A 22913-nucleotide genomic window follows, 5' to 3' on the forward strand; every position below is an offset into this window, starting at 1 on the left:
ATTTGCAAGAGGGATTAAAAATGAACTGTGGGGGTAGAAATAATATGAATTAAAGGTTTTATTCTGTGAAAGATTTGGAAACAAAAAGAAGCTCTCTCTGTGATGCAGCAAGAATTGTGACTCGATATGGACAGGCAGACCTTCGCTACATGATATATGATCTTAGGGAGGAAGAGCCGTGGATTGGTTATCAGTTTGGGATCGTAAATTTGAAAGGCTATTACCCTCCTGGAGGACTAATTTACGATGCAGCGGGTCTGGAAAGTTAATGAGTGGACATTTAGACTGTATTTCATCAGAGCGGCAAGATGGCGTGTCTGCTCGAACGAATGCCTGGACTATTGGATTTCTGTGAGAGATCTACGAGAGAGCATTACAAAGCCCACACAGAGATATAAACAAGACTGTTTTTTTCAATCCACTTGTGGAGAGAACTCAGTGTTGACAGAAAAGGAAAATGAGTAATGACAAAGAGTTGAGAAGTTGGGACTGAAAACATCATTGTAAACATGAAAGCAGCATAAATATAGATGATTGGACTCCGGCCGATCGCGAAGCATGGGAATCCCCCACAAAAAATTATAATTTGGAAAACATTTGGACTTTATGATGTGTATTTATACAACTTGGACTAATTGGTATGATATGTTTAATTTGGTAAATGGAAATTTAATAAAAATTATTTTTAACAACAACAAAAAAATGATTCCTCTCAGTCCCACCACTCTGTACCAGGTTCACAGTCTCCTTCCCCCTCATGTCCCTCCTGTGCCATTGGCTGCCAATACTCTTCCTCATCCAGCCAGTCCCTGACACTGTCTTAGCTGTTCCCAAGCATGGCACTCTGCTTCAAATGGTATATATGTGTTCTGTGAAAAGTACTGGGACTGTATTATCCAGGGTCTCTATATCCTGATATGCTTTGGACCCTTTCCATCTCTGTTTCCAAGATCTAGCAACTGGAATCAATGTTACATATGCCAGAGAGTGTCAGGGCCAATAGCAGTAAGAAATTAGACAAGTGGGAAAAGGATGCAGTTGGCTCACCTCTAAATACATTCCGTAGAGGAGTTTTTAGGGAAAAGATGGATGTCTGTCTACAGGTAGAATGTTTTTCTGTATCTCTGGTTTGTTTTTAGTTCTGGATGTCCTACATTAGCAAGCAGATAGGACAAGATCACCTTGGAGGCTTCTTCCTAACTTTTGATTCTGCAATGTGACAAACATGTTTACTTTGGCCAGTCTCCTACTGGTGATGCAACACAGAGTCCAAAAACATTGCAAAAGTGATTATCTCTTCTGTAATTATTATAATTATTATAATTAATACACCTGGAAAAGCTCCAGAAAAGCAGGATGGGAAAAAAGAAAGGGGGAAAAAATGAAATGATTAAAAGTAACCCAGTTTTCCATAGACACCTACGGTAAAGGAAGAGAGGTGAGGCCAGCTTTGATAGAGGAGTTTTTAGGTGAAATATGGATGCCTGTCTACAGGTAGAATGTTTTTCTTTTAATTGGTTTGTTTTTAGTTCTGGATGTCCTGCATTAGCAAGCAGATTGGACAAGATGACCTTGGAGGTTTCTTCCTAACTTTTGATTCTGCGATGTGACAAATATGTTTACTTTGGCCGTTCTCCTACTGGTGATGCAACACAGAGTCCAACAACATTGCAAAAGTAATTATCTGCTCTATAATTATTAAAATTATGGTAATCAATTCACCTGGAAAAGCTCCAGAAGGCTGAATGGGAAATAAGAAAAAATAATTAAATCTGAAATGATTAAAAGCACCCAGGTGTTCCATAGAGAGATAAGGTAAGCTAAGGAAAGGTGAGGCCAGCTTTTGCTTTTCATTGTATTGGTTAGATTTCAAATCATAGCATTCAATGAATTTTTTGTGGCAGTGTTGAAGTTAAGGAGCAGGTGAATACCTGCCGCTTTAAGTACAGAATTGGCAGAGTCAGTGGTCACAAAATACATCCTGTTCAAGTTAGGCTGATGACAATTACAGTATTGTAGACAGGTAAAGGAGATTCCAGGTGTAGAAGGATAGTTGTGATGAGGATGTTGTTGTTGTTGTTGCTTCTCCTGCTGCTTCCCAATATGGTGCCCCAAGTGCACACTGTTGTTTGCAGCGGAAATAATCCTGTGCATATTCCACAAGAATGGTATGAACAAGGCGATCTTACCATTGGTGGGATAGTGTCTCATATCCATTACATATTCCCCAGCATTTCCTTCCGAGAACACCCATCTCAGGTCTTTATTCCCAACCCAATGTAAGTAAACAGCTCTTAAGATCATTTTATTTGTTCTTTCTACATTTATATCTGAATAAACTGCTCTTGGTTTTCTTTGAAGATTAAACCCAATAGTAAGATATTTATAAGACTATTTCATTTATGGTCCAATGAAGCACAGATCATTCACTAGACCTCCCCAGTCACAGGGGTGGCATTAGGGTTCTGCGAGAAGTGGACACGCATTGGGTACAGTGCCATGGGACTGCTGTCTCAAAACCTGGTAAGCGAGGCGCTGGGCTTTGGGAAGGAGGCATGGGCTCTGACAAGGTTTGCTTTTTGTCACTTTTTGTGCTCCTCCAGTGACTTTCACCTTGACCATAGGCTCTGCTTCTTGCCCTCCTTCATCTGTCTGCCTTCCTTGCTTCCTTTATCCCTTCATTTTCAAAATGACAACTGCCAATACTATTATTTTCATTTCATACCAGTTTGTCTTGCTAGGGACAACAACTGACAAAAGGGTGTAGTTATGATTTCAATAACTGTACATGTTTCTAGGGATAAAAAGCACCATGGTTAGAAAAACCGAGTGCTATTTCGTGAAGATCACTTATCAATCTATGTATTCAGACATATAAAAAAATCTGGTTCAGATGGAAGTGAGATCCAAACATTAACTCTAATGGAACCAAATCGTTTCCATATATCTAACATGATTTAATAGAGGCAGTTGTATCCCCCAGATCTAAGTGTTGTGTACTTTTTAATTCCCTATAAAATAGTAAGGCATTTCATTTGCAGGGTGATTAGAAAGTTCTACCAACACATCCTCGCCTTGGTGTTTGCTGTTGACGAGATCAATCAGAATCCCAGGATCCTGTCCAATGTCACTCTTGGATTCCACATCTATGATAGCTATTCTGATTCAAAGATGGCCTACCGAACCACTCTGGATCTGCTCTTTAAATCACATCACTTTGTCCCCAACTACATATGTGGCATTCAGAAAAACGTAGTAGGAGTCATTGGGGGACTTAGCTCTGACACCTCCACATCCATGGCAGATGTCTTAGGTCTTTACAAGATTCCACAGGTAGAATATAGGTATTGAAAAATTCATATATCATGCCGTGATTCACTCTTTCATCCTTCCACTAGGAATCTGTTGATGCATAAATATGAAGTGGGGAAAAGGGAAACAGGTTGCAATATATGGATATATTTAGGGGGAATAATAATAATAATAATAATAATAATAATAATAATAATAATAATTCATTTTTACCCCACCCATCTGGCTGGGATTCCCCAGCCACTCTGGGAAGCTTCCAACAAAATATCAAAATACAATAGTGCTTCAAACATTAAAAGCTTCCCTAAACAGGGCTGCCTTCAGATGTGTTCTAAAAGTCTGGAAGTTATTATTCTCTTTGACATGAATGGAGTGCATTCCACAGGGCAGGTGCCACTACCAAGAAGGCCCTCTGCCTGGTTCCCTTTAACTTTGCCTCTCGCAGTGAGGGAAGTCCTTGGGTGCTGGACCTCAGTGTCCAGCTGAATGATGGCGGTGGAGACGCTCCTTCAGGTATACTGGACTGAGGTCATTTAGGGCTTTAAAGGTCAGCACCAACACTTTGAATTATGCCCGGAAGTGTATAATATTAGTACCGAAAAATATACATGAAAGCACCTAGGTTCTAAAGAAAGTTTATATAATATATTTAATGGAGGATTATTCAAAAAGTTTCAGTTTGATAAAAGGGACATATTATCATTAATTTTAAAATATAATTTTATCAGTTTTCAAATACAAAATTCCAATATACACCTCGTCGTATCAATACCAAATTATAACATCAGTTCCAATATGAATCAATCAAATACCCAATTACTTAATTTAGCTGGCCCGCCACATGCTGGAATTGAAGGTTTGGTAATTTACTTTAACTCTTCTGAACCGCAAGCCCAAGAGGCTCAGTGGTTTAGACCACAGCGCCACCTGCGTCCCCTTGAAGCTGGATTACAAAGCCATAAATAACTTGAGACAAGAATGTCCTTCTCCCTAGGAATCATAAGATCCTCTCCCTGTATATGTATGGTGATGTTTAGTACTATACACTTTCAGAGGCTAATCGAAAACAAATTTCTTGTTATTTTTGAGGCCTTTGGGGAGGGGTATAGTGTTACCATATGGTGTTCTTCTGCTGCATTACTAGACTTCGTATTAGTTGCCATAATTTTAGCTGGTATTTTACTTTTATAGGATATGGTTTATTGTGGTCAAAGAAAAATAAAATGTACAATATTCAGGAAATGTACAGGATTTCCAGGAGATCCTCCCACAAGAGTTCTTGGTAGAAATGCCATCAACCTCTCTCTACAAGTGTTTTAAAGATTATAGACAAAAAGATCCTGATCAATTGCTTGTATTTCTCCTGGTCCACTTTAGAGCATTTTTGAAGGAAGTCCAAGGATAAAAGCTCGCCTGTTCCTGGAGAGAATCCTTGTGTACAAGTATGCAGCTGTGATGACTCCCATAATAATAGGAATTAATATCTGCAATAATAAATGAGCAATATATTTTCTATGTAAATGGGGGTCGGCCCTGTTTAAGATTAGGAAATTAGATATAAAGGATTTATATTCAGATAAATGAGTGTGTTGTGAATTCTTTTTTCCACTTGGATAGGTTTGGCTTTTTTTATTTTTCAGATTTCATATGGTTCATTTGAACCAACCACAAATGATCAAATCAAAGTTGCTTCCTTCTACCGCATGGTCCCCAATGAAGATCTTCAGTACAAGGGAATTATCCAGTTACTTCTGCATTTTGGATGGAAATGGGTCGGGCTCATCACTCCAGATAATGAAGCTGGAGAACGTTTCATTCAGAACATTGAACCAATTCTTTTCCAGAATGGAATTTGTTCAGAATTCACAGAAAAAAGTGAAAACAATATGCGTTTCACTGGTAGCGTATTTGATATGCTGGGTGACATAAGGATTTTGTCCCCAGCTTTCATGGCAAGCAGAGCAAATGCAATTGTTATATATGGAGAAAGTACATCTATTTTATGGTTGTCATGTGCTATAGAGGTAAGGAATGCAATTCAACTGCTATTGCCTCCATCTAAGAGGAAACAACCTGAAAGAAAAGTATGGATTACAACAGCCCAAACGGATTTCATATTATATTATTTTGAAAAAATGGTGAAGGTTAATATACAAATGTTCCACGGTGCTATCTCCTTTGCAATTCACTCCAAGGAGATTCAAGACTTCTCAGACTTCCTAAGGAGTGTAAAGCCTTCCTGGGCAGATGAAGATGGTTTTATCAGTGATTTCTGGGAACAAGCATTCAGTTGTTTACTTTCAAATTCTACTGCGTCAGCAAAGACATGTACTGGAGAGGAGTTGCTGGAGAGCCTTCCTTCACCATTTTTTGAGATGAGCATGACCGGTCACAGCTACAGTATCTATAATGCTGTCTATGCTCTGGCACAGGCCTTACATATTAGGTGCTCATCTGAAGCCATCCGCAAAAGGACAGAAGGTGGAGACAGACTCTCTTCTCAGAATGTAGAGCCTTGGCAGGTAATGTTTCCTCTTATAAAGTGTTCACCTTGCAAAGTATTCAGTGTTCTGCACTGTGTTGATAATATAATGTGAGTTGGCATTCATCTACAGTGGTGCCTCGGGTTACATATGCTTCAGGTTACATACGCTTCAGGTTACAGACTCCGCTAACCCAGAAATTGTGCTTCAGGTTAAGAACTTTGCTTCAGGATGAGAACAGAAATCGTGCTCCAGTGGTGTGGCGGCAGCAGGAGGCCCCATTAGCTAAAGTGGTGCTTCAGGTTAAGAACAGTTTCAGGTTAAGAACGGACCTCCGGAACGAATTAAGTATTTAATTTTTTATTTTTTATATATATTTCTACTTTGTCAGACCAACATGGCTACCTACCTAAATAATTAAAAGTAATAAATACATGAAAGATTAACCTTAAATTATTTTATTTCCTATAATTATACTAAGCCGACTTTAAATTACACAGACTTTCATAAGTGACAGAATAGCGGCAACTACTTGAAAGGTTTATAATTGTTCGGAAAATTCACTGCTATTTAAAGTTTAAAAACTGGCGCTGTTCCAGTCTTACAACTGGCATTTAATTAGACCAGTGATTTCCAATCAGCTAATTACTGATAACCCCCTATTTTTCAAAATCTAAAGCATGGAACTCCAGCTTTTGAAAATTTTGATAACTGTAGGTAGCAAGCCAATGTTTTGAAGAAAATGTGGGGTAGTCCAAAAGAAGCAAAGGATTTTAAGTCTACTAAAAAACAGACCATAAAATTTGTGATTTTACCATGCAAAAATGACAAAGTTTTGGTTGGAGTGGAGACAAATTCAATTTTATTAAAGTAAAGTACAAGTGAAAAATTTAGACATTTCTAGCAGCTTCTAAACCTACATCTATCTATCTATCTCTATCTATCTATCTATCTATCTCTATCTATCATCTATCTATCATCTATCTATCTATCAAACCAGGTTGAGAGGTCTAGCAGCACCAGGTTTCACCTCTGTCCCACCAGAAATCATTGACCAGCATGACCAGGGTGGGTTCAGTCTCCAGAACATCAACTCAAATCCCTTCCAATTCTTAATTATTTACAAAGGGTGATCTGAAACAAGCAGGTCTATAGCCTTATGCCTCTATTATATATTTTTCAGCATGGTGTAGCAGTTAAGAGCGGTGGACTCGTAATCTGGTGAACTGGGTTCACTTCCCCGCTCCTCCACATGCAGATGCTGGGTGACCTTCAGCTAGTCACACTTCTCTGAAATCTCTCAGCCTCACTCACCTCACAGAGTGCTTGTTGTGAGGAGGAAGTGAAATGAGATTGTTAGCCGCTTTGAGGCTCCTTAGGGTAGTGAAAGGCAGAATATCAACTCCAAACTTTTCTCCTTCTTCTTCTTCTTCTTCTTCTTCTTCTTCTTCTTCTTCTTCTTCTTCTTCCTGGAAGTCTCTTGACTGCTAAGTTTATGCTGATTCATGATTTTCCTGTCTTCCTGTACCTACCACTGAAATTTGGCTTCTCTCCAATATGAACTGAAGTGGTTAACCTGTGCCACAGACCAGATTTAATGAACACTCATATCAAAGTGTTCTGTAAATTGATAACCATAGTCTTTTATATACTAATCTTTCATGTTCTTCCGCACACATTTAATGCTCCTAACCTTTCTTTTAGCTTCTTTTAGCTTCTTATATACTTTTTCATATACCGTATTTTCCTGTGTATAAGACAACCCCTATATTTTTAAACCCAAAATTAAGAAATTAAGTTGTTTAGCTTTTGGGGTGGGGTGGGGGAGGTCACTTCTGTCAATCGCTCAGCCGCCTGTCTACCACTGTCAATCGCTTACCACAGCCCCTGCCAATCACACACCTCACCACAGCCATCAATTGTCTGCCTGCTCATCGCCACCAACAGCCCACCTGCCCACTTGTTGCAACCGCCAATCATCTGCCCAACTGCCACAGCCACAGCCAATCTCCTGCTTGCTGCTGCCATTAAATGCACATCCCCCTTCTGCATTCACTATCCGCATATAAGACGAGCATCGTCTTCTACATGGAAAAATACGGTACATTCTGTTTTAATACTTTTTAGCTTTCCAAAGCATTTTATAGGTTTTAAATAACAGTACCCCACCCAACTTATGTTGGTCTACAACAGTAATAAAGAAATATTGATTGAAGTGGATAACGCCTGGAGGAAAATAACTTAAATCCTTCTAGGAAAGCTATTTATCATTATAAGTCAATTACAATATTTTCTATTTCTTCTGATTCTCTTTCCACCTAGCTCCACTCATTGCTGCAGAGAATCTCATTCAACAACAGTGCAGGGGATGAAATTACATTAAATGAACATGGGAAATTAGCAGCTGGCTTTGATATTACAAACCTGGTCACTTTCCCGAATAATTCATATATCAGGGTCAAAGTCGGAAGGCTGGATCCCCAGGCCCCTCCTGGCAAAGAGCTCACCATTAATGGGGACAAAATCCAATGGCACAGAGCCTTCACCCAGGTAAGGAAATCACTGCACACAAGTGGGAGAGTGTGTAATTTTGCCACATGAGGTGAAAAGGGAAGTGCTGCTCAACTTCTGCTGCCACTATTAATAATGCTGCTACTAATAATTTGATTAATAGATAAACAAATGAACCACGTCATAAAAAGAGCAATATGCACAAAAGACATGTCACACCAAGAAGGACCAATGGCTATCAGACAGTGTTGTCCAACATGTTTGTTTGTTCAAGGCAGCTCTCTACATAGTGGCATTAGATAGAATGCTAAGCTAACTGTATCATTGTGAATGAACATTGTAATCTTCATGAGTTTTCTTTGATACTGCTTGTGACACTATTGTTGAGTTGGAATGATAGAAGCAGGGGTGTATGTAGTTGTTTGTCAGGTTGGCCCCTGCCACGGGCCCAGGCCCAGAAGGAGCCTCCAAAATCATGCCCTGCTCAGAGTGGCTAAGAGCCCAGCTGCCCCTTGATGTACTCCATGGGCTGCTGGGCAAGGCCTGCAGGATCCTCTCAGTGCCTCAGTGGAGGAATCCACCTGCTGCCATTGGACATTAGAGGATCTGTGTGGTTCCGCATCCCCAGTTACCCAGTGGCACTATTATAAGTGTGACCAGACTGCCAAGCAGGACTTGGAGAGTGGGGGGGGGGGGGCAACAGAAGAAGGAAGGAAGGAAGGAAGGAAGGAAGGAAGGGAGGGAGGGAGGGAAGGGGGGAATCAGAAAAGAAGGTAGGCAGACAGACCAAGGAGGGCAGGAGCCAATAGTCAAGGAGAAAGTCACTGGTTACAAGATGCAAACTTTTTGATTTTCTGTTCAATGGCAATATTATTTAAAATTTCAACAGATATTTATTTGATCTACCTTAATTCAGTTATACCTCAAACAATGCCAGTTTTTGCAAAATAAATAAATAAAATGTAAATTTAAGTACCATTTGGATATTGACTATTTCAGGTTCAAAGTAATAAACATATTTACAATACTTTAATGCCCACATCCCTTTTGCTTTTAGGATTGTTAAACCAATATTTGATAAATCCCATTCCCATTTCCTTGTATATGAAGGATGGAGAGATTCTTTTGCATATGTTGAGAGCATCTCGGCTGCCATAGTTTAACAAATCTTTCCACTTTTTTTCAATCCATAACTTGTTAGCATTAGTTGCCTACAAAATCATATTTTTTAAAAAGGTCATTGGAAAAATGTTGGAAATATTTCTTTTTGTAAAATGACACCAGACTCTATACATTGATTTTGTAGAGAAATCCCAAGTTATTTTATGTGCACGTTGTATTGTAGTTCCCTGATTTTCATGAAGCTGGTTTTCTAAAGCCAGTCCGTCACCACCCCAATACATCTGCCCACCATCTTCACTTCATCTTCACTTTATTCCAATGGTATAAGTGGTAGGGACCATCCAAATATGAGCAGAACCACAAACCTCCAAATCCCAACTCCCTGAAGTTGACTAAGGTGACATCAAGTGAAATTCCTGCAGCAAAGGGCACGAGAAAGTAGTTCCATCAAAAGCAATAACCAGTAGTAGTATTAGATTAAAATATCTGATGGTTTGCAGTGATGGTCAATCTAGATATGAACATTATAATCTGCTTGTGTTTCCATGATGCTTCGAACTGTAACTTTTTCTCAAACTATTTGTGCTACCTGGGCACATACGGATCCTAAAGCTAACACTTCTGGCCCTCCAATGTACTGATAGATCACCTGATGTTAGATGAATCCCCTAAAACTTTTTCTTAATATTCACCTCTTTGTGTCTCTTTGGATAGGTGCCACCCCTTTCCTTATGTAATGCCAACTGTCTTCCCGGTTATGAGAAGAAAAAGAAGGAGGGGAAGAAGTTTTGTTGTTATGATTGTGATCCATGTCCTCATGGGATGTTCTCAAATGAGAAGGGTGAGAGATGCCATATAACCAGATACAAGCTATTTTAGGAAATTTTGAGCAAATAAGCAATGGGGTTTGCTCTGTATAATCTCAATTTGTATTGTTTATTAACAATACAGTGGTACCTTGGGTTATATACGCTTCAGGTTACATTCGCTTCAGGTTATAGAATCCGCTAACCCAGAAATAGTACCTTGGGTTAAGAACTTTGCTTCAGGATGAGAACAGAAATTGTGCTCCAGCAGCGTGGCAGCAGCAGGAGGCCTCATTAGCTAAAGTGGTGCTTCTGGTTAAGAATAGTTTCAGGTTAAGAATGGACCTCCGGAACGAATTAAGTACTTAACCCGAGGTACCACTGTAGTAGAATAATCTCCCTTCTGTCTCTGTAAAAGCTGCCACTATGAAGAAATTATCTTAACCTTCAAGAGAGGATACCATGAGGATGTGACCGTAATCTGTAATGTAAAGATTTTCCATCAGTGTACCTACATACATTGATATTCTAAACATTACAAGTAAAGGTAAAGGGACCCCTGACCATTAGGTCCAGTCGTGGCCGACTCGGGGGTTGCGGCACTCATCTCACTTTATTCGCCGAGGGAGCCGGCGTACAGCTTCAGGGTCATGTGGCCAGCATGACTAAGCCGCTTCTGGCGAACCAGAGCAGTGCATGGAAACACTGTTTACCTTCCCGCCGGAGCGGTACCTATTTATCTACTTGCACTTTGACGTGCTTTCGAACTGCTAGGTTAGCAGGAGCAGGGACCGAGCAACAGGAGTTCACCCTGTCACAGGGATTCAAACCGCCGACGTTCTGATTGGCAAGTCCTAAGCTCTGTGGTTTAACCCACAGCGCCACCCACGTCCCATTCTAAACATTACTGCATATAATATTCCTAATTTTTTTTAAAAAAAAATGTTTTTATTAAAGTTTTATTGGTTTACAAAGGTATATGCAGTGTCTCTTTTTTTCAAGTTACATTTTCCATAGGTCAGTTCATTTGTTGAGACATTAGGGTTACATTAGGAAGAGAAAAGGGGGGAAGAGGTGGAGGGGGCCATGGTGCGTGGGGGTGGGGTCGGGAGGCGATATTTCTATTTTGCTTAAAAATAGAAGTGTGGGGTTAAAAATAGAAGTGTGTGGATTTGGGGGCATTCCCACCACATGTGTAGGTATGTGCCTGTGGAGGTGCACCCTCTCCAGCATTTTGGTGAGGTTCCTGTGTGTATCAGCGCTAGTTTCCTTGTTGTTAGGTAATATTCTCTAATGTTTAATGCAGTTTCTCATTGATGGTGGCTCACTGCTGTGCTGCCACATTTTAATGATATACACCATGAGTGTAGATCCGCACGCTCTGTTTTGACGCAAAAAGACATAAAAATTGTACATGCATTCTGCCCTGGAAGAAACCAAGTTTTTGGGAGAGGCAGGATGGAAAAGAATTGGGGTCTTTATTCTAAGAGCAAGGTTCCTTGGGAACTTTATCTTCGAAGCTTCTAGGGCACAAGCATTCCGACTAGAAGTTTTGAAACTTATCCTCGTGGAAACACTACGGTAAGGGAACTCATGATTTTAAAAAAACTCTTAAGCATATACTGGATTGTTTCCAATTGTCATACCACCTTTTTTCAGGATTGGAAACCTGTGCCAGATGTCCTCCAGAGCAATATCCAAATGAAGAGCAGAATCAGTGCATTCCCAAGAAACCACACGTCCTAGGCTTTGGGGAAACTTTGGCCATGATTTCAACTTTCTCTGCGCTTTTATTCTCTCTTATCACAGCTATGGTACTTGGCATTTTCATTAAGCACCGGGACACTGCCATCGTCAAAGCCAATAACAGAAGCCTCACTTACATTCTCCTTGTGTCCCTTCTCTTGTGTTTCCTCTGCACTTTGATGTTCATTGGAACTCCTAAGGAGGCAACCTGCCTTCTCCGACAAACAAGTTTTGGCATCGTCTTCTCTGTGGCCCTCTCTAGCATCTTGGCCAAGACTATTTCAGTGGTTTTGGCATTCATGGCTACCAAGCCCGATTCCACAATCAGGAAGTGGGTAGGCAAAAAACTGGCTTACTCCATTGTCCTTTCCTGCTCTGTGATTCAAGTCGGAATCTGTGCCTTCTGGCTGGCAACCTCTGCCCCATTCCCAGATGTGGACATGCACTCAATGACTGAAGAAATTATATTCTTATGTAACGAAGGGTCAGTTCTCATGTTCTATGCTGTTTTAGGCTACATGGGCTTCCTGGCCATTATCAGCTTCACTGTGGCCTTCTTAGCCAGGAAGTTGCCGGACAGCTTCAATGAAGCCAAGTTTATCACTTTCAGCATGCTGGTCTTCTGCAGTGTTTGGTTCTCCTTTATTCCAACCTACCTGAGCACCAGAGGAAAATACATGGTGGCTGTGGAGATCTTCTCCATCTTGGCTTCCAGTGCTGGGCTGCTGGGTTGCATCTTTTCCCCTAAATGCTACATTATTGTGGTGAGGCCTGAGCTGAATAACAGAGAGCAGCTGATACGGCGAAAGACGTAAATAACAGTATAGTTTGTCGTTTCTGTATTTAGACTCTGTAGACTTGTTGGCATGGTAATTTCACTGTGTTTTTTTCAAGAAGGGAAGTTAAATGAAATGATGAAAATAACAGAAGAGAATTGTCTTATCCAGTGCTTATTTTATAAAAAGGAGATAAAATGTTTAGTGGTACTCTCATTTTCCTACTCATATTCAAATTCTGCCCCTTAGTAAGGCCAAATTTACATTCACAAAATGTTTAGGATTATGCATCTCCCTGTGTCCCATCGGGGGGGGGATCACTGGTGTTATCTTTTTTTTTAATAAGATTTTTATTGGGTATTTTATACTTATAACAAGAAAGACAATAAAAAATAAACAAAAGGGGGGAAAGCAATACATAAATTCAACAAACAATACATCCACAATAGAAACTGAAATAAAAACAATACAACAATACAACATAAAAAAGAAACAAAAGTAAAAACACACATCCAAATTTTATATCCACATCTTTCATTAGCTTATTTCCTCGACTTCCTCACACCTCCCTTTTTTGTATTCTAGTTCAAGTTATCTAATTCAACAAATCCTTTCCCTCTTCTTCAATTTAATCTTTAATTTATCATAATACAATTTAATTTTCAATTTACCAATTTAACTCATTAACACTTAATGTTCATATCATTCTTAATAACCCTTCTGCTAAAACCGTGTAACTTCATTCCAATATACTTCTAACATTCATTAATTTTACAGTATTTTTGTCAATATACTTTAATTTTTTTCCAATCTTCTTCCATCGACTCTTCTCCCTGGTCTCGGATTCTGCCGGTCATTTCCGCCATTTCCATGTAGTCCATCAGTTTCATCTGCCATTCTTCCCGAGTGGGTAGTTCTTGCGTCTTCCAGTACTTTGCGATGACTATTCTTGCTGCTGTTGTGGCGTACATAAAAAAAGTTCTATCTTTCTTTGACACCAATTGGCCGACCATGCCCAGGAGAAAGGCCTCTGGTTTCTTCAGAAAGGTATATTTAAATACCTTTTTCATTTCATTATATATCATTTCCCAGAAGGTCTTAATCCTTGGGCACGTCCACCAAAGGTGAAAGAAAGTCCCTTCCACTTCTTTACATTTCCAGCATTTATTGTCAGACAAGTGGTAGATTTTTGCAAGCTTGACTGGTGTTAGGTACCACCTATACATCATTTTCATTAAATTCTCCTTTAAGGCATTACATGCCGTAAATTTCATACCGGTGTTCCATAACTGTTCCCTGTCAACCATCATAATGTTATGTCCGACATCCTGTGCCCATTTAATCATAACAGATTTCACCATTTCATCTTGGGTATTCCATTTCAACAGCAAGTTATACATTCTTGACAAATTTTTAACTTTGGGTTCTGACAATTCTGTTTCCAACTTTGATTTTTCCACCTGGATGCCTAATTTTTTGTCCAATTTATATGCCTCCATTATTTGATAATAGTGGAGCCAGTCTCTCACTCTATTCTTTAATTTTTCAAAGCTCTGCAGTTTTAGCCTGTCTCCCTCTCGCTCCAAAATTTCACAATATTTCAGCCACTTGGCCTCCATATTGAGTTTTTTCAATGCTTTCGCTTCCATTGGTGACAACCATCTTGGGGTTTTATTTTCTAACAAATCTTTGTACCTTATCCAAACGTTAAGCAGTGCTTTCCTAACAATATGGTTCTTAAATGCCCTATGGACCTTGGCCTTATCATACCAAAGATATGCATGCCAGCCAAATACATTATTAAAACCTTCCAAGTCCAGAACGTCGGTGTTTTCAAGAAGCATCCATTCTTTCAGCCAGCAAAAAGTGGCTGATTCATAATAAAATTTAAGGTCTGGCAGGGCAAATCCACCTCTTTCTTTAGCATTCAAGGCTTCTTGCCCTGCCAGACAAATTTAGAGATATCTCTCTGCCACTTCTTGAAACAATCCATTTTATCCACAATTTGCATCTGAAGGAACCAGCTGGCATCAGTTTCATTTCCATCTTAACCGCATTGTGATCAGAACAGGTTTTGAGGCTGATTTCTACCTTGTTTGTCTTAGGTACCAGACTTCTAGTTACCCAGATTTGGTCAATTCTCATCCATGTCATCTTAGCCTCAAAGAAGAAAGTTCCCTCTCTTCCTAAAGGATTCTTAGTTCTCCAAATGTCCACCAAGTCCATATTCTCAGTCATGTCAAAAAAGGTTTTTGGTAGTCTTCCGTCATTAGTAACTACCTGTCTCTGTGCCTTGTCCATATTTGTAGACACTACTCCGTTCATATCTTCCATCAAGATCATATTATATTCCATATAGTCCATAAGAGTCTCATGTAACTTCTTAAAAAATTCCGATTTTCCTTCATTTGGCACATACCTATTATTCATTTGGCACATACCTATTATCAAAATACCTATTATCAAAAATTTCTCTCCTTGTGAGTTTATTTCAATTGCAACAATTCTTCCTTGTTCATCTTTAAACATAATTTTTGGTGATAGGCTCTCTTTTGCATATAGGACTACTCCTCTTTTTTTAACTTTATCTGATGAGATAAATTCTTGGCCCAATCTTTTGTTAATTAATAACTTCCTGTGTAGCCTTGTCACGTGTGTTTCTTGTAAACAAATCAAGTCCAAATGTTCCTTTTTAAGTAAATAAAAGATCTTTCTCCTTTTCTCAGGAGAGTTAGCACCATTAATGTTCCAACTCAATATTTGTAGTGCCATTATGTAGTTGTTTTCTCCTTGCCTCCAACTGCCCCAAGTGCTTGCTCTTCTTCCGTCGGTGTTGTGTTCGTTGGGCCTACTTTTCCAAGTTCTTTCTGCAGATCTTCCTCGTGTTTATTCAAAAATTTATCTCTGTCGTCTTCTGATCTTATTTCTATCTTCCTTCCTTTAAAGGTAAAGGAGAGACCTTGGGGAAATTCCCACCTAAAAATGATTTGATTCCTTCTCAGCAAGGCAGCCAATCCAACGTAGTTGGACCTAAGGTCCAGAAGATGTTTCGGAATGTCTTTAAAAATTTCCACTCTTGACTGCTCTATCACCAAGGATTTATTGTAGTGCTGACTCAAAATTATGTCTCTTTCCTCTTTGGTTCTTAGGGTAATCAGACAATCTCTTACTCTGTTCTTCTCTTTCCTCCTTCCTCTTCCAAGCCTAAAGGCTCTCACGATTCTGAAATCCTCTTGTTTCAGTTCCCAAAATTCTACAAACTGTTGTGTGAGAAAGTCAGCCAAGTTATCTTTCTCGACCTCGGGTATCGCTCTGATCCTTAGATTAACCTGTTTGTCCTTGAGCTCTAACATAGAAAATTTTAATTTATGGTCCTCCAGTTGTCTTGCCAGGTCTGGGACACTTTCTGCCTCCAATTGGTCCAATTTAGCTTCCACAACTGCAACTTTTTTCCTTGCCTCGTCTGCCGTTTGCCGTGTCAAATTAGATTCTTTAATCAGCTGTACAATAGATTCTGTGTTACTATTGGCTTTCTGTTCCAAACTGATCAATCTTTCTGTATTATCATCAATTTTCTTAATTGTGCTGTCCACCTTTTGATTAGTAGCATCAACTTTCTTGCTAAGTTGTTCCAAAGAGTCATTAATTTTTTTTAAAAGCATTAGCCACACCTTCATCTGAAGCCATTTCTTTTACTTTGGGTTGAGGCAAGGCAGATGGAGTTGTTGATCCAGATACTGAAGCTCTTCTCAGCAATTTCCCAGACTTTGTTGTTGATGTGCTTATTTTCCCTTTCCCATCTGCCATAACAATTCCCCAGCTCAAGGTTAGATCTCACAGTCCCGAAGTCATAACACAGAATGGGGAATTTCCACTTTAGACACTTGTCAGTTGTAGCAATTTCAAAAGTTTCCACTAGAGGGACAAAGTTGCTAACTGAATTTAACTTGGTCTTTTTCCCCCCTTTATATCACTTAACTGCAACAGTAAAATTAATTTGTAACTGTTCCCAATCTCTTTAGCCCTTTTGTAGCAAGGGCAGACAGTCCAAAACAATGTTGCGTCTTTTAAGTAATGTTTCCAATACAACCGATATATATTCCACTGGCACAGGGTCTGGACGATGGGGTTTTAAGACCTTCTCTACCACTTCGCAGGTCTATTCAGTCTCAAATAAAAGCTCCCCCCTCTTCTCCTGCCTTCGAGGAGGGTGGTTCGTTAAGCTCAATATTAGAACTTAGCCGTTAGTTAAGTATTTTCAGGGGTTTTAGCTCAGTCTCTTTGTTTCCGCTTGTTTACAAAAAGGGGAAGGCGGACTTCCTGTTTCTGACCTCCCCGATCGTAGCCCGCCCGATTCATCAATTTATCCTTTTTAAAAAAAGTTCCAAATTCCGCTTTACTCACGGGTTGCTGCTGTCAAATGTTCCAAATTGCCAGGAAAATGTTGACGCTCTCCGACGAAAGATTAGCGGCTTCACTCCACAGAAGTAGCGATCGATCCTCAGCAGCGCGCCACACCCCCCCTCTCCGACAGGGAAATCCCTAAGAAAAAAAAAAGGGTTTTCACTTGCTTCTGGGGGGAGCGCAATGGTGCTGTGCTCCAGATTTGACCATGCCCCAAGCCATATTGCCCCTATTTTGGGTGACCGTCTATCAAGTTCATGTTAGACAGCCATAAAATTGCAGAAGACTGGATCTGAGATACTTTGTCTTCACTATATGCCTAACTGCACTAGCAAAGAGGCTGAGCCATTTCAAAACGTTTGTGCAAGTAAATGAAGGGAGCCAGGCAGTAAAGACACTTTACTTTATGTTTAGGTAAGGATGAAGAAGAAGGTAAGAATCCAGTAGTAACAGCCAAAGATTGCTTGCCCACTGCCACTGTCAAGATTCAGTTTCCATCTTATGTCATCACACTTCAAGGAAGCCAATCACGAAATGGCTCTATGTTCATTACCAACCCAACCATTCCCCTACATGTACTGATTATTTTAAGAAATGAATGGAAAGTGAGAATTTCATGGTAACAGTAATTCTATAAAATCATAGGTCATGTTTTGTGTGATTCATTTTGAGGAGTCTACATTTATGTACGTATTCATTTACGATGTTTATTATATGTGGAAGCAGAACATTTAAAAGTGCTCCAAACTGAAAATCGTATAAGCATTCCACTAGAAATTCCAGGCACAAAAAGACACCTCTAACCAATTTTAGAATTTCCAGTATAAACCTGGATTTCTACATTTCTGGAATCTCTTAACTCAATCGGCATAAGACTGTGCAGGGAGCCAGGAAGTGAGTCACCTTGCCATATGTGGAGACTGCTCCAGATTCAGAGGTCTCTAATACCTAACACACCCCTAGTGGATCAATGTTACCCGAGCGATGGAGCCTTATTCTACACCCCACTCTTATTTGCACCAGGGGTCATCAATCTGTGGCCCACCAGATGTTGCTGAATTGCAGCTCCCACCAGCTTACAACAGACCATTGCTATCAAGGATGATGGAAGCTGTAGACCAAAAACATCTGGACGGCATAACAGTGCCTATCAGTGCCTTACACTGGGGTGCCTTGAATGATGGTCAGGGATGCCATGGACAACACTGGCCTCTGTTCCTCTTTCCTTCCCTCCCTCCTCTCATGCCCTCTTGTGACTCGGTCTCCCAAAAGTTTCCACAGCCTTGGCTACATGCTCTCCAGATGAATGGTGTCTCTGGGACAGGCCAGGGGGTGCTTCCCAGCAGTAGGGCAGTGTTAGGAAGCACCCCTGTTTGGGGTAAGGGGGCAGCTCAGCAGCATCAGCTTCCTGGAGAGGGCAGAGGAGAGGAGGCTGAGGGAAAACACCACAAGGGTGGGTGTTTAAAAAAACGTGGGTGGCTGCTAGCTCTGCACTGCAAGGGGTAACATAACTGGGGTTGTGAGCCTCACAGGGGTACCACAGAAGGAATGTAGTTGGAGAAGCGACCCATGGGCTCAAAAGCCTCTTGTCAGGCTGCCAGAAAAGCCCTTCCATTTTTGGTTCAATGCTGTAAGCAGAAAAAGTCAGGGCTTGAGAGTGATCAACTTCATAGCTCAGTAACCAAGGAGACATCACATGGGACTTCCATCAGCTAAGCAGGTCAGTTGCAGGGTCAGTTGCAGAAATTAAATTCCTGTCCCTTTCGGAATAATTTTTTATTAACCGACCAATCTCGTCAAATCAAACCAGATTACATAAATTCCAAATTACACAGCCGAATTTTAAATTTTTGTTGGGACTACCCATATTTCACGTTCCGAAGGGGATCCAATCAACTTCTTGCTTCTTGCTGCTGTTTTAATGTCCACAAATCTAACCATATGATGTTCACTGTACTATCCAGTCCTTTCTTATTGTTTTTGCACATCTCTTGTTTTTATTTTCATATATTTTTCCTTTCTCCTCGTGACCTCTGATAGTCTCCACAAGCTGGTTAAAACAGTTTGTAATCCTGTGTGGATATTATTAATTTTTTATCCAGTAGCCATATCCAGACGTTTTCCATATAACATCACTTCCATACATCAAAACAGTCTTAGCGTCATTAATCTTCACCAATCTGCCTCCTTTCTCAAACCTCTGAGAAGATTCACCAGGAATGCAGTCTGAAAACAAGTCCGTTCCTCCTCCCGACTATAAATCCTTTGGCAAGATGGTGACTCTAAATTAATTGCTGCGCCATTCCAAAAGTTCTTATTGCTTCTCGATCTCCATAAAGCATACTTGTGGTTAAAGTTTATCTCCACACAGACCTTGATCATCCTGCTTGGGTCAGTTAAACCGACGGTTCTAATGAGGAGGGGTTATTGGTAAATCACATAGAAGGAAAGTAAAAAAGGTCCGCCCCCATTCAGTCCCGTTACCGACATACCCAGCCTTTGGTGAATCTTCATCGTAAAATATTCCTGTTGCTCCAACCTGTCATCTTCTTTCGCAGATGTCCCTTAAATTAGCAGACTTCACTCCCCTACTTCACTTGAAATATGTGCATTTGCTTCTTTTGTAATTAGTTATTCCAAATTGCTGCAGCTAGTGCGTGATCAGAGACAGCGTCCAGGAGAGCCGAGGTCCACACGGGGGCATTCTGCCTAATGCCCTCACCCCCTTCTTTCGAATTTGGGGGTGATTTATGGGCACAGCAGGCAAGGGCATTGTTCCCCATTCCCTTGGGGCAACAAGGGAGTCTGCCTACTCCCAGAACAGCCTCTTAATTACCCCGTGTGGGTCGGAGAGATGGTATTGTCGGCCATCTTCCAATGCGCCCCTAGTGCCCCCCCCAAATTCCTGCCCCTTTGATCCCCTATTTATACCTCCATTCTTAATTGTTCCAGCCTTTTCTCAACTCTTTGTTCCTGCACTGAGAATGGGGAAGGGGAAGGAGATGAATCAGTTCTGTATGGCAGAGCAGGACACCCTCTACTCCTTCTCTATCAGTGTCTGTGGCTACCACAATCATCTCCCTTTCACCTTTCACCTTTACTCTCTGTCCAACCATTTTGAACCTGGTTCAAAGTCCCCTTCCCCCTCAGGTGCCTCCTGGGTTACTGGCTGCCACTACTCTTCCTCATCCAGCCAGGCCCTGACATTGTCTTAGATATTCCTAAACATGTCACTCAGCTTCAAACGGTATATACATGTCCTTTCAAAAGTATCGGGACTGTATTATCCAGGGTCTCTATATCCTGATATGGTTAGGAACATTTCCATTTCTGTTTCCAAGATCTAGCAAGTGGAATCAATGTTTCATATGTCAGAGAGTGTCAGGGCCAATAGCAGTAGGAAATTAAACAAATGGGGAGAGGATGCAGTTGGCTCACCTATAAACACATTTTGATAGAGAAGTTTTTAGGTGAAATATGGATGCCTGTCTACAGGTAGTGTGTTTTTCTTTTTCTTGGCTTGATTTTGGTTCTGGATGTCCTGCAATAGGAAGTAGACCTTGGAGGCTTCCTCCTAACCTTTGATTCTGCAATGTGACAAATATGTTTACTTTGGCCATTCTCCTACTGGTGATGCAACACAGAGTCCAACAACATTGCAAAAGTAATTATCTTCTCTATAATTATTAAAATTATGGTAATCAATTCACCTAGAAAAGCTCCAGAAGGCTGAATGGGAAATAAGAAAAAAATAATCAAATCTGAAATGATTAAAAGCACCCCGGTGTTCCATAGAGAGCTAAGGTAAGGGAGGAGAGGTGAGGCCAGCTTTTGCTTTTCATTGTATTGGTTAGATGTCATATCATAGCATTCAATGACTTTTTTGTGACAGTGTTGAAGTTAAGGAGCAGGTGGATACCTGCCCCTTTAAGTACAGAATTGGCAGAGTCAGTGGTCACAAAATACATCCTGTTCAAGTTAGGCTGATGATAGTAACAATATTGTAGACAGCTAAAGGAGATTCCATGTGTAGAAGGATAGTTGTGATGAGGATGTTGCTGTTGCTGCTGCTTCCCAGTATGGTGCCCCAAGTGACCACTGTTCTTTGCAGCAGAAATAATCCTGTGCATATTCCACATGAATGGTATGAACAAGGTGACCTTATCATTGGTGGGATAATGTCTCATATCTATTACCTATTGCCCAGCATCTCCTTCCATGAACACCCATCTCAGGCCTTTATTAACAGCCCAGTGTAAGTAAAGGGCTCTTAAGATCATTTCATTTATTCTTTCTACACTTATATCTGACTATAAAGCACTTGGTTTGCTTTGAAACCCAATGGAAGATTAAAGCCAATAATAAGATTTAATAGACTATTTTATAACCTGCTCCAAGATACATGGCATCTCTCTATCCTCCGATGAGGCATAGTTCACTTGCTAGACCTCAGTAGTCACAAGGGTGATGTTTAAGATCTGCGAACAGTGAGCACACATTGGGCACAGAGCCATTGGAGTGCTGTCCCCTAACCTGGTAAGCAAGGCACTTGGCTTTGGGAAGGTGTCATGGGCTCTGACGAGGTCCTGGAGTCCTCCTGCTTCCTTCCCAAAGTCTAGTTAGCACTTTCCCAGCTTTGGGAACCGGGGGGGAGGGGGGCTCTTGGGTCCTACCCAAGCAAGCCTTGTGTCCCTTTTCCTTAAGCCTGCACAGCTTTGCCCACCTTTAGGAAGGGCCAAGTGGGAGCAAAATTTTGGCCTTCCCCAGGGTGCCATAGTACCAAAGTCTGCACTGCCAGTCAATCCGATATAGCTATATCTAAATTTCTTTATTTTCATTTCATAGCAGTTTCTTTTGCTAGGGACAACAACTGACAAAAGGGATTTAGTAATGATGTCAATAACGGTGCATATTGCTAGTGATAAAAAGCGGCATGGTTTAAAAAACAAGTGAAGATCACTTCTCAATCTTTGTGTTCAGAAAATTAAAAAAATCTGTTTCGGATGGAAGAGAGATCCAAACATTAGCTCTAAAGGCAGAAAACAATTTCTATATTTCCAACACAATTTAATTGAGTCAGTTGTATCCCTCAGATCTAGGTGTTGTGCACTGTTTAATTGCCCATAAAATAATAAGGCACTTCATTTTCAGGGTGATTACAAAGTTCTACCAGCATATCCTGGCCTTGGTGTTTGCTGTTGATGAGATCAATGAGAATCCCAAGATCTTGCCCAATGTCACTCTTGGATTCCACATCTATGATAGCCATTCTGATTCAAAGATGGCCTACCGAACCAGTCTGGATCTGCTCTTTAAATCACATCACTTTGTCCCCAACTACATGTGTGGCATTCAGAAAAATGTAGTAGGAGTCATTGGGGGACTTAGCTCTGAAACCTCCTCATCCATGGCAGATGTCTTAGGTCTTTACAAGATTCCACAGGTAGAATATGGGTATTGAAAAATTGTTATTTCATATTACAATTCACTCTTTTCTCCTTCAAATAGGAATCTGTTGATACATCAATATGAAGTGGTAAAATGGAGAAGGGAAATGGGTTGCCGTATATGGATATATTTTGGGGGGTATAATATTAGTACTCAACAATTTACATGAAATGATCCAGGTTCTATAGAATGTGTGTACAGTATATTTAATGGGAAATTGTTTGAATATTCCAGTTTGATAAATGGGGCATCTTGATCGGTTCACATCACATCATTCCTAAAAGTAATGCCCTAGCTGCATGAGA

Source organism: Podarcis tiliguerta (assembly GCF_965153285.1).
Source record: "Podarcis tiliguerta genome assembly, chromosome: 13".
NCBI classification, from domain to species: Eukaryota; Metazoa; Chordata; class Lepidosauria; order Squamata; family Lacertidae; genus Podarcis; species Podarcis tiliguerta.